General features: G+C 33.2%; 1 protein-coding gene across 4 annotated transcripts in view; it reads right to left on the reverse strand.

Annotated features, from left to right (window-relative positions):
- LOC149072163 (cGMP-inhibited 3',5'-cyclic phosphodiesterase 3A-like) overlaps positions 1–12,903 on the reverse strand; it is a 360,046-nt gene that overhangs the window by 261,031 nt on the left and 86,112 nt on the right. The gene's annotated exons all lie outside the window — the stretch shown is intronic.

The raw sequence follows: 12,903 nt of genomic DNA on the forward strand, positions 1-12,903 counted from the left end.
CGCCATGAAAGATTTTTGAACTATAGAAATGAAAACTACTTTAACAAACAAGCTAAAAATTAATCGATGTTGGAAATAGTGGAAACTGGAATATTTGGTCGACGTGCTGCCATGAGTTGAAAAAAAAATTGAAGATTCAAAAAAATATATCGGGTGCTGATGTGGAAGATTTATTATATATTAAAAAATTAAAAACTTGACGGCGGGAATATTTCTCTCATCCAGAACAAATTTGCTGTCATCTATTGTAAAAATACATAATCAAATACTTAACAAAGATAGCATCTGCATTAAATATAACAAAATAATAAAATTTCAAATAATTTTTATGTTTAATGAATTTTTATTATTTAATTTTTAACCCTTAGAATTTCCTACAAACGCCAAGAATCTTCTCCCATAATCTTTTCGGCTTACATAACTTATCTCCTCTATAACTTCGATTAAAATATCATATAATCGATATTTACGTCAGTCTATAATATATGTTGTATATTCTTTTTTTCCCCTCTTGTATAAGTGAAAGTGAATAAATGTATTCTTCAAAAAAAAAACCATAATGTGGCTCTGATCACAGTGTTCGTTAGTTCTACCGGATCATCTTCATCCATTGTTGCGGAAGCCATGAGCTTTGAAAAAAAAAAGAATGCCAGATATATAAAAAATCATTACTATTATTCTCCCGCGAGGTGCGTCTCTCTCCCTCCGTTGATTCGAGTCGAATGTAGCGCGCATGAGCCAACTGTGCTCGCCTCCGTAAAAATTATCCAATAAGCATCTACTCACTACTTATCGTGTGGTCACCTTTCTGAACAATCGGTAACTTAAAATTTAGTAACCAACTTAATCACTTACCGCGTGTAAACGGGCCTTTATCTCAACCCTTCGTCGTAGAGGTATGATTCTAATTTAAAGAATGCTCAAAGGACGTTCAAAAATTACCGTGTACCAGTTTTAAGAGTGAGAATACCTTGTGTAACAAAATAAAAAAATTTAATTTTTATATGGGTCCCCCCTCTCCTCTAACTTCCAATGAAAAGGTTGTTTCCCCGTATCTCCTGAGACCAATAGAAATATTCCATGTTTCTAAGTGCAATATTCGCTGACATATTTGAATTCAAATATCGGAGAAAAGTTGTGAAAGAACAGCAGAAACTAACGAAAAACGCTCGTTTCCCTCATTTATGCTGTCCTTTCCCAACTTTTCTCCGATTTTTAAATTCGAATATCTCTGCGAACATTGCAGTTAAAACATAGGATCTCTTCTGTTGGACTCAGAAAAGACAGAGCAACAACTCTCTAATTGGAAGTTAGAGGCCAAGAAGACCGTATAAAAATTTAGATTTTTTTTTTTTATTTTGTGACACGCTATTCTCGCTCACAAAACTGGTACAGAATGATCTCTGAACACATTTAGAGCATTTCTTAAAATGAACACATACGTCTACGACAAACGGTTGATGAGATAAAGGCCGCATTAGCACTTACAGGGCACCCTGTTTAATAATCGGTTATTATGCATAATCACCGAGCATATTGGTAAGTTTGATAAACTTCCCTAAATTCATCACTTTTACCGGTTATTATGCATAGCACCAAAGCGCCGTTGGTAAATTTTATAAGTAGTAAAAAAGTATCACTTTTACCTACGATTGTGCATAATATCCACGCGTCCCGTCGTTAGTTAACATGATAAATCGCGCTATATGATGTACTGGACAATGATAATTCATACATAGGGGTATAATCGTTAAATTTGTTGTCATATGTATAGTCCGACTATATTCATCACGCATACTAGAAACATTTTTCATATTTATCAAATTCACCAATTATACTTGTGCACAATCACAGATATAGCTGATGAATTTCAAGTATTTATAAAATTTAACAATGACGCTTGGGTATTATGCATATTCGCCAGTAAAAGTGATAAATTTATCAAACTTACCAAGACGATTGGTAAGTATGCATAATAACCGGTTATTTATGTATAATAACTGATTTATATATATTACATTTCCCGTAACATATATATACATGATAAAAAAAAGCTTTGTGTACCAATTTCTTTTTTTTTTTGTATTTTAGAAAGTACATCTTTCTGTGTCATTTCAGTGCAAAATACAGCTAAATAAGTACAATACTTTTTTATCTAGAAAGAGTTGATTTTCCTTGTAGGTGTCATTTTTTTGAGAGCTTCTGAAATTTCACGCGTTCACGGCTTTAAAAAATCGCATCTAATTAAGATGACTGGAAATAAAATTCAAGGTAAAAAAATTTCAACTTTGCCAAGCAAGATTTTATCTGTTTACAGGAAACATTAAAATCAAAGCAAACTGAATATTTAATTCTTAACTATTTTAGCTAATCAGAAAATCCACTCTAATTAATTTGATTGCTGTGTTGATGCATTGTTTCAATTAAAAATATGCTAACAGCATCAATTTACATCCGGTTTTGTTAAAAGGAAAATTTCAATACGTTTTTATTTATGAGGGTGAGCCACACACAGAGGGTTAAAGCTTTCATTGCTATTTCAGTTACGAAATCAAAATTACTCAGCAATTCTGTTTAGAAAGTTACTGATATGTCAAGTACGCGGCACAGAAGTACCTCGAATTACCTTACGAATTTAATTCGCTTCTAAAAGTTATCTTTTCATGAAAAAAATGAATCTCAAAGAAAAGCTACGGAAATTTAACCTTTTGGATGCTACTGAAATTTCAACAAAAGTGGTAAAAATGGTTAGGGGTTCACCGGGTTCGAGTCCCCGTGACGGCAGAGATGAATTTTCCTTTCCTAAACATCGACATCTCTTCAAACGTTCCTTTAATACGCTACGGATTCGTCCGTACGAAGGATCGGACGTACGGAGAAATTCCATTAGTGGCGTGAGCAATTGGATGGTAGCTTTAACATGATACGGACGATTCGCCGTCCGCTGCCACTACAACACACGGCTGTCGTGCCGTTTCCAAGAACACAGTGGCCTACGTGACTAAATGCATGCTTTCACACGCTACGGACATTCAGCTGTACGGAGCTACTCTGTAATAAAGCAGAAAGCAATTATCTCCGTGTGGAGAATCTTCCGTACGTCCGATTCTCAGCACGGACGAATCCGTAGCGCGTGAAAGGAGCGATACAGCCAGTTTCCATATAGTGCTCGAGTGGCATGGTGGTAAGATGCTCGTCTACCATCGTGAAGGTTGTTGTCAGGGTCCCGGGTTCGAACCCAAGGGAGGATATAGACAAGATATTTTCCCTAACGAACTCGAGGCGACCACCGATAGACAGCGTCTTCACTTCCAACCCATCTCACTAATGGCAGTAAATTGCAATATAGCGATATGGCCAGAGTTGGTGTTTGGTGAAGTAGTTTCCATATATAATGTTTCAACACAAGTGGAGAGGACGTCTTTCTCCACAAAAATGGTTATATTCACTGCTAATGTAACAATATCAGTACGGAAGAAAAACAAACGTTTGTTATTTTTGACAACCTGTTTTCTCCTTCTGTGCTGAAGTGTAAGTTCCGAAACAAAGATAGAAAAAACAAAAATATCTGAAATTGGTCGGGCTTTTTCTGCACACATCTATGACAGCTATCATCTTCGTAGATGGGGAAAAAACACGACTGAAGGTTCTTTTTGGCGGTTCATTTTTCTACATTATTAGCTATCGAGTATACTGGAGACCTACCAAAAGTGTACTGCAACGTACATCCGAAAGATCAAAATAATGGAGATCTATTTAATTCTTTCTGCATCGCCACAATATTAACACTTACATAAACATCAATTCGCATAATACAGTGCAGTGCATTTCATACAGAAGAAAAGTAATTTTACTTTTAAAGTAAATACTACATACAATATATTAAAGTCCAACAAAGCCTTCGATTTTTCCAAAATACTTCAATTGTGCTGGAATGAGTTTTTTTCTGTTATGATTGAAGCTCAATAGTCAAATATTTGCTCGCACAAATTCAAGCATTTCTAGAGAACGTTTTTGTCACATAACTGCTACGAGAGACAATAATAACAAAGAACTTTCACATTGTCCACTCCAAAGACATCGTTGCTTATCAAATATGGTATTGCGCTTGCAAAAGTTGTTTATCTTTTAACACTTTCACCGGCATTGACGAGTTATCTCGCCTTCTTAAGAGCTTTTCATTTTCGCACAATGACAAGCCCAGATACAGTCGAACTTGGTTAATACGAAGTTCAAAGTCACTGAAAAAAGTTCGAAATATCCAAACTTTGAATTATCCAATTAATCTATCCCGTATCTGTAAAATGACTACAAATTTCATCTTAATCTTCGACATTCACATAGGATAACAATTACTAATTAATAAAATTTTATCATCAGTTACGAAATCATTTCTCAAATTTCAATAATTTATTAATTATAATACATATAATTCATCTTAGCTGCAACATTATTTTACTGTTCTGAAATCAGTAGGCCTATCACTGCAGAATTTCTTGACATAAGCCTGATTTACGGAAACAGTTCATGATCATCCGTTATAAAATTGCTTCCAAAATTTTCCTTATCATTCGTATGCTTTCACTAATGTATTACACACACACAATCTGAACTTCCCGATATTTCCCATACTCTTAATGAAGACAAAATGGTTCAGATTTTGAATGTTACACCTTGATCTATAGGTTGAAAAGCATAATCGGTATTAAGCGGTACACAGTTTCGATTCACTCCAACTCAGCGAAGTGAAAATGGACATTAAATTATACAGGCCTGCAAAAAAAAAAAGTTCGAACTGCATGGGATATTTTTGGTGATTTGCATGTTTTTTGGGTTGCTGAAATCGAGAATAACCTTAAATTTTTTTCCATCAAGTACAGATTCGTGGCAAACCGAGGGTGGCTTTTTATTAAAAAATATACTGGTAAGAAAGAAAGTCGAGAAAAAAGTGTACTTTTATTACGAAAGTAACGAAAATATGAAACAGTTTTAACATTTCTATTAGTCTCCAGTGTTGAACAGGAGATTTTTTTTCATTGCTGTTGGCTGCGGAACTTTCTTTCTATTCTCTTTAATGCTTCTTTAACTACGTTTTCGTTGCTTTGCGTCTCCAGTATCCCGCTTAAGCATCCAACAATAGCTATAGCTATTTTTCTCAAAACGTAGAGCCAATACGGCAAAACCAATGCTTGATTCGGAATCAGCGCCCCAATATTGCCATAAAATCACTGTATCACTTTGGCAATGATTTACTATATTTGTTTATAGCGCACAGTTTCAATATGATTTGTATGGTGCTTATATGTTACCGTTGAAATTTAATTTTCACTTTATCTGAAAAACTAGACATGATGGATTTTTTAAATTATTTTCCCAGTAATTAGTACCCTAAAAACTATAAGAAACACTGATTATTTTTTAAGAAAGTTTTCACATCGCAGACCTGTGTTATCAAAAAAAGACTAGAGAAAAACAGAATTTTCAAACTTTTACTAGTCTTTAAAAAATTGATGGAGAAAAGAAAAATTGGCTTCTTCGCAAAGCCTGGCTTCTTGTAGAATTTTTCCAAAAATTTGCTCATACAAAAATCATGATTTTTCCCTCAACTTCGAATCATCCAAAAAATTGAAAAAAAGTTCGAATGAAACTAGAAATTTTAACATTAAATTAGATAGAAAACTCAAGGGGAGTTCGTGAAAGTTCGAATTAACCAAGTGTTAATGTATTTTTTGAAGATTCCTTCTCAATAGAACACTCCTTACTTTGCATCTGCTGAAAATCGGAAAAAAACTTTTTTCATTAAAAAAAGATATGACATTTCAAATTAGTGATTTCTCTGCTATGCAGTGGGAAGGGTTAAGTGTTAAAAAGTAGTGGACGTGGAAATACTGAACATACATTATTGTAATGAATATGTATATGGTTAACGAACATTTTTCCGAATGATTTATAATCAATTAGTAACTTATATTTCAACCTACTGAAAATTATCACTTTTAAAATTATCTTTCCGTGGGTTGGGGTTCTTCATACTTACCGTACATGAAATAGCACTTTAGAATCGAATAACTATTTTTCTGAGCATTTATCAAATATTTTCTAACAGACATTAGTTCATAGAATAAAAGAAAACATGAATGTTAAATTTTATGCCAAGAAGGAGCGGCACTCACCAAGAGAAATACAGAATATTTCAACCATTGACAAAAATGTTTAAGACAGCCCAAGTAATAGGAATTTCATTTCGAATGCCTTGTATCAGTTGTATAGCAACGCAAACATCAAGGTAAGAAACTTCCTATATAGCTTTTTCTTGTTTCAATTCCCGGTCTAACTCCTACAGGATTATACCGCTAACCAAACTACAGTAAACACTTTTTTCTTTCTTATTGAAAATAGAAAACCCTTTTCTTATATATATATTGACTGGAAGTGAAAGACAGAAAAACAATCTCAGAAATTTAATTTAAAAAAATTGGATTTTTTTAGGATCAGACGGCGCCTTAAGGCTTTGGTCGAACAAGAATGTTTGTGTCACCATGTTCTAACACTTCAGCCTGTCCGAAATACTCTTGTGAACCCCACACATACGTATCTTTTGTTCTCTATCTAGCTAAACATAAAAGTTTGTATAGACTTTATATTAAGTTTTTCTAACCTGTGAAAAAGTATTTTGTTTTCTGAAATGCGTGATGTATTTTGACAATTTTTTCATACATTTTTGAAATTCACTGATTGCAACGCATAAAAAAGTATAATTAAATTAAATTTTTGTAAGTACATAAAAGACATTTATTTAAAATAAAAGCGTTAAGGTGGATAAAGGCGTTTATTTACTGTATTAAAATTTGTTTACTTTATTTTATAGTAATACTCCAAAGTTACGCGGTAGGTGAAACCGTCGACAACAGCGTAAGTTGAATTCACGTAAATCGAGGTTCAGTTTTCCATAGAAATACATTGGGACTAAATTTCTCGAAGAACACCTGTCTTTTTCTTTCTTACTATGACTTCTACGTTATGGCACTCTTCTATGGTTCCGTAAAATCTAATTTCCGTTATGACTGCAACCACTCTGATAAGAAGAAACCCTAAAATATGGGAAAATGAAAGTCATTTGTCAAACGCTTTAAATTTTTTGGCCCATGGAAAGAAATTATGTGCTCGTGTTTGGTTGGCAAGAAAACAATTTTCAGAAATGAGTTGAAATTAATTGAAAGTTACAGACCAGGTGAATTGTTATCAAAGAACATCACACCCTGCTTTTTAACATGTTAAAAACTTCATAATGTAGAAATATTATTGAAAATATTATTTATCCATTGATTAATTTCAAATTTTCACCACTTATATCTGGTTGTGTATGATATCCTATGTCAGTAGAAAAGTAGACATTTCCAATATTTGAGTTTTTACAAATTTTCAAAAAAGTATTAGAAACAGCTTGTAAAATTGCATGAAATCAATGTAATTGAATAAAAAGTAATTCGAAATAAAGAAAACTGTTCAGTTCATAAAATGATGAAAAATATAGAGATTTTATCGACTCAATATTATTCAAAATTAAATTTTAAAAATTTCAGAAAATTTAATTATTTTTATAACCCAAGTAATTATGAATGGATCTCAAATTTTTTTTCGGCCTTTTATAATCTGAACAATGTTTCCTTTATTTTAAATCAATTTTTATTCAATTTCATTCATGTCATGTTATTCGATCATGCACGTAAGTTGCTTTTAATGCGTTTTCTTGAAAATTTGGAAAAAATTACTTTTTGAAGACATGTAAAGTTTTGTACTGACATAGGATAGCGTATATAATAAATATATGTGGTAACAATTTGAAATAAATCAATGGAAAATAATGTATTTGATAATACTTCTACATAAAAAAGTTTTTTGCTGTGTTAAAAGGTAGGAGACCCGTTAAACAAATTATTTTTTAAACTAGCGTTGTAATTTTTTGAATTAGTAGAAAATTCTGGTCTTTTTTGTAAGAATGGCAGATACTAAACAAGAGAGAGAAGAGCCTTGCGATTCCATTTCTAAATTCCCAACAAAGTTTTCATCTTTACATACTTAGCCTCTGACATAGGCGGAGATAGACTTGGAAGTCTGGGGGGCACAATGATGTTGATGTCAATTCATATATACACACATATACATTAGATCAATCGAATCCACCTTTGAAGCTGAGGGGGGCAATGCCTCCCTCCCCCCGTATTTCCGCCCATAAACTCTCATAAATCAGTGTAGTTTCATCACATATCACGCTCTGATGGAATAAAAAAATTCTGTACTTTTTTATCACTTAATAATCTCTAGTATCTCAGCAATAATCCCGTGAATATGATTGAATTTCCATAGTATCCATTTTTCACAGAAAATCGCGTACTTCCAAAACCGCGCAACTCGGGCATTACTGTATTTCACATTTATTTATTGCAAATTTTTTTACTATTTCTCCAACATTTTTTTTAATTATTTTGTTCTTCGCATGTTTATACTTCAGTATCACTGTAACGAAGGATATTTTTTTTCCACGTAAAAATAACGAAATGCGTGGGATTTTTCTAACTAGGTATTAGTTTAGCTATTAGTGCTTTACGACCAGAAATTTTTAAGACTTAGGAGATACACTTTTTCTAGAGGAACTAAATTCTGTTATTCTTTGTTTTCAGAAAAACTTGGTGAGTAAAAATTCTTCGATACAGTTCTTCTATGTCATTTTTATCTAGTGATATGACGCATTCGCTGAAAATAGATTCATTATTTTAATTACATAAATTTTCTGAGCTTAAATTCAAAATGGGGAAGGTGTTCAATTTACCAGTTTGTGTGGATCTATTAATTCCAAAAGAAAAAAAAAAGCAAAGAAAAACCGTGTCCTGTTTTATTTTCGATTTTATTATTGTATATACAGTCAAACTCTCTCTCGGTTGTAACGATACCAAAGATTCCTTAAAATTTTGTCGTTTTAACAGAGTTTGACGTTTTCAAGACCTTTCAAGAATGAAAACGATATATAGTCAGATGCAATCAAATACTTTGCATGAAGTTATTGTCATGATCAGGTTTATCAATTTGATTGAGGAGAAATAAGGAAAACTGGGATCATATTGATACAGGATATCGGCAATTCTCACCAAAAATGTTGTAAATTGTCAGCCAAAGCACTTTTGGTGAGAATTACAGTGCTACAACGTATCTGTAGTGATTTAAAATATATTTCATGAAAAACAAATTTTTTACTTGAAATATATTTATAGGCATATTTGAACAAAACACAATTTATGGATTATGTAAATAACTTTTGTCCCTGATGCTAGTAAAAATTATGAAATGAAGTAGGCTTCGTTGATAAAACGGGATATTTTAATTAAAAAAATGTCGGAAAAGGCAGAATTACGGAAAAATACAGGAATGTTCCGTATACGAGTCATGTCAATGATCAAGTCAGATTGTCAAACATGTAAAAACAATTATTTTCAGCGTTAGAGAAACATTGTCTTGATGTTCTGAGATTTAATTCTGGGAACTATTTGGGAAAATGCCCTAAAAAATGGAAGCAAAACCGACGAAAAATGTGTCCTTATATCCGAGTCCGTTGCGTTTTCATCGACACTAAAAACCAAGGTTCATTTGTATTATTCTTTATAGGAATCAGTCGAGACCGCCAACTATTGACGTTACAACCGAGGTCGTTATAATTGAGCTTGACTATTTCTAGCATATCATGAACCCTCCGGATAATGTTAAAATAATTCGTATGAAACATGTAAGTATATCATATAAAATAGGAAACACACATGATGTTCGTCCTGTTTTCAAAGAGCAAAATGACGCGTGTCGTTTATCGAATAAAATGATGAAGCATAAATGGCAATAGAAAATGATTTATGGGCCTATGAATATGGAAGCTAGTCACTCCGGACTGCTTCATCAAAAGTCCATTCGCGCAACACATTAATGGCGATAGTGAGAAATCTATATCACAGCAAGTATGGGCGGATATGCATCATCTTTCCTAATCATTATACCACTCTGTTACATTAATCATCATATAGCAGATTTCACTACGAAATTATGAGATGGTAAATGCTCTGATTAAGTTTAATTGACGTCAACATTCGCGCTTCGTACAGTATTACAACGAGTAATTATTGTATATGAATGTTGAAAAGCAAACGGAAACGTTTTCCGAATGCTTTCCCATTTACAATGTAATTTCATAGAGATGGAGCATCTAAAGTTATTTGATATTTTAAAATTGCATAACATGATGAAGATGATGAGAAGATAGAAAAGCAAGATAAAATGACTAACATGCAATACGTAAGTTTTAAATAATGCAACATTTTCATTTTTATTTAGTGTAGAAGAAATAAAATTGCTATGAAGAAGAAAATATGTACAATACTTATAAATACTTAGCTAAGTGCAAAAATTATTTGTGAATAAAACCAAATCGTCTATTCCAGGGCTGGACAAATCGCAAAAAAATCTAGGGGCCAAAACAATTTTTTAGACACCAAAAATTTTTTTGCCGAAGAAAAAGGTCCGAAATAATGCTTCTTTTTCAAGGTATAGTGACCCTCTTTCATGTTGGCAGAATATGCTGATATAAATTCCAAACATTTCCTGCTGCTTTCAGCCAGCAATTTAGTAACTACACAAAGAAAATTTTATAAATACATGTAAATATAAAATTAGAAACCACAACAGGCAAATTGTTCAACATGGTGGCTGGAAAAGGAGAAAATAAAAATAAAAAGCACAAAAAAAACGCCCATAAAATTGTGGTTGTCGTCATGGAGCCAATACTAGTTTTTTAGTCACAATGACAACCTGGCGCCTGGGATTTGTCCAACCCTGGTCTACCTCTTTCCTGGCTACATGAAACACATGTTTTCACTTCACCTTCCATTCCAATAATACAAATACAAATACAACGCCACAACAGGCAAAATGCCCAACGAGGTGGCTGATAGTTCTTCTCGAGGTGGCTAATGTTTAATAAATAACGACCACCACTGGAAGAGTTGGAGGAAATAGTTATATCATTGGGGAAAGGATAATGTGAATTATAACATGATAATGTAACATAATACTCCATTCGTACTCCACCACCATAAGCTAAGGAGTGAGAGGAACAACAACTATCATACCATACCTGACACTCAATGATCTTTATAGTATCTGATTGCCTCCAGTAGCAAAATTATGCTTTCATGTACGTTTCTCCTATGTCCACTGCACTAAGTCACGGACACAGAAGGAAGTTTGGTACTACAGTATTATGCAATAAAACTGGTTTAAAGCTGATTTTTTATTTGAGTCACAATAAATAGTCACCCCTCTCTTGTGGGTTCCAATGAACACCCATTTCTATCATCAGTCCATTTATATCGGAACACACACACATAGAAAAACGGTCACATCTTGATTTAAAACTGGAAATCTTTGTTTCTCCAGCTACAGACGGTTCCATTTTTCGACTTAGAAGAACACAAAATTTTAAATTGCATGAATCGCAAAAGTTTTAAATTGCGGACTAAATTACTCAGGTCCTTCTATTCTATGAGGTGAGGTAATAATTAAGGTCGTACATCTTCTGATTCCCTTTCCTTTGATATTTGTAATTCAGTGCTTTCCAGACTCGCTGTGCATTATGTTTAATTACAAAGAGTTTAGAATAATCAGATTTAATTTCATAAGTTTATTCCGGCATGCAGCACGGAATAAAGAACGCAAGCAACACAAAAACCTTTAAAAAATAATAAAAATATAAATTAGATAAAACCTTATCTTTTATCTCATTTTTAAAAGCAGATTCGGATTGTACACGAAATATACTAATGTATAAGAATAAGTCACAGGCCAGATACAAAATATGGGAGAGTAGGTAAACTTTGTCTAATAATACTCAGAAAAAATCACCAACGAAAAAAGCAAATGAAAGGAAATGACGAAAAGTCCTTATCATCTTGACAGGCTATGGTTATCGTCTTCAGATGATAAACTATCACGCTGACCGAGGATCCCACTTGGATTGATTACCAAATCTTAACTCTCCGTTGCTCAGCGGAAAGAAAAAAGTATGTCTGTCCACGTCAAACGTCGTGACCAAAATGAAGCTGAACGAAGAGCTATAGAAATCTTCTATAACACTCTGATTGGCTGCTTGTGAAATGGACGTATTTGATTGGTCTATTCGAATTTTTTTACAATTCCTGCTCGTAATGAGCTTTAGCCATGGCGCTGCAATCGGTTGATTTATATTGTCGTTTGCTAATTTATTTTTGAAGGCACGAATATATGTGCCTTCGTAGAAGTTTAAATCAGTCGGGGACTTTATGGAAAACTTCCGCTTCCTGAAATTTTAATCTATGACTCTGTTGATAGCAGAGAGCGGCGATTTTCGATTTTTCACATTAACACAACGAGCATGCTCATTTAAATTTAATCTAGTTTTTATGGGTCTCCTTGTCTGTCCTATATGACGAAGAGGACGATTCCCCCTCATGGAATGTAATAAATGCCCCATTGTTTTTTCTGTGGTATAGCATCTTTAGGGGGTTTGAAACTAACCTAACAACCATACATGTGCCTACTAAAAACTTTAGTATGATGTTGACATTGGTGGATAAAGCACTATTGGTGGAGTTATAGAAGAAAGATTCAGGTCAAGAATTATGTGAATTGCTCTCGTACAGCGCCCCTATCGATAAAAATCCGAACTAATTTTTGTACCAAAGAAACATCTCGGTGAGAATAACTTTTTCGCAAACCTCATTCAAATTACAAATTTTCTTCAATTTTTATGAATTTTCAAACTATTTACAAATTTATGGGACACCCTGTATTTATTTAGTTTACTTATTTCCAATTATTTAAAAAAAT

This window comes from Pholcus phalangioides, unplaced genomic scaffold, assembly GCF_987345545.1.
Source record: "Pholcus phalangioides strain wild (caught in Gottingen) unplaced genomic scaffold, Ppha-v1.0 ptg000017l_1, whole genome shotgun sequence".
Classification (NCBI taxonomy): Eukaryota; Metazoa; Arthropoda; class Arachnida; order Araneae; family Pholcidae; genus Pholcus; species Pholcus phalangioides.